Below are 1,142 nucleotides of genomic sequence, written 5' to 3' on the forward strand. Positions count from 1 at the left end.
AAAATACAATGTCTTGGGTCAGGCACACCTTAATCCTCAAGCTGATATTTTTGTTCTTCAACACTTTAAAAAGGTCTTAGGCAGCTGATTTGCCTAACGCAATACGTCATTTGATTTCTTGACTGCTGTTTCCATGAGTGTTAATAGTTGATCCAAGAAGAATGAAGTCCTTGACAACTTTAATCTTTTTTTCATTGATAAGAATGTTGTTTATTGGTCCAGTGGTGAAGATTTTTGTTTTCTTTACATTGAGATGCAAACCATACAGAAGGCTGTGCTCTTAGATCTTCATCAGTATTTTAAGTCCTCTTCACTTTCAGCAAGCAAGGTTGTACCATCTGTATATCACAGGTTGTTAATGAGTCTTCCTCCAATCCTGATGTCCCATTTTTTTTCCCATATAACCCAACTTCTCAGATTATTTGCTCAGCATTCAGGTTGAATAAGTATGGTGAAAGAATACAACCTTGTTGCACACCTTTCTTAATTTTAAACCATTGTTTAAAATGTTCTATTCCAACAACGGCCTCTTGGTCCAGGTACAGATTCCTCATGAACAGAATTAAGTGTTCTGGAATACTCATTCTTTGCAATGTTGTCCATAACTTGTCATGATCCACACAATTGAAAGCCTTTGCGTAGTCAATAAAGAAAAAGGTAAACATCTTCCTGGTATTCTCTGCTTTAAGCCAAGATCCATCAGACATCAACAGTGACATCCCTTGTTCCACGTCCTCTTCTGAATCCGCCTTGAACCTCTGGAAGTTCTCTGGCAATGTATGCTTGCAGCTATTTCTGTATTACCTCTAGTAAAACCTAACCCACATGGGATATCAAAGATAGTGTCCAAGGATTTCCGCATTCCATTGGGTCACCTGCCTTTGGAATGGGTGCAAATACAGATCTCCTCCAATCAGTTTGGCCAGATAGTTGTCTTCCAGATTTCTTGGCATAGATGAGTGAGTGTCTCCAGTGCCACCTCACTTTCTTGAAAGATTTTGATTTTGATTCCATCAATTCCTGGTGCCTTCTTCTTTGCCAATTCCTTCAATGTACCTTGGACTTCTTCCTTCAGTATCATTGGCTCTTGATCATATGCTACCTCTTGAAATGGTTGAACATCAATCATTTCCTTTTGGTAC

The sequence above is a fragment of the Chrysochloris asiatica genome, unplaced genomic scaffold, assembly GCF_000296735.1.
Source record: "Chrysochloris asiatica unplaced genomic scaffold, ChrAsi1.0 scaffold00003, whole genome shotgun sequence".
NCBI classification, from domain to species: domain Eukaryota; kingdom Metazoa; phylum Chordata; class Mammalia; order Afrosoricida; family Chrysochloridae; genus Chrysochloris; species Chrysochloris asiatica.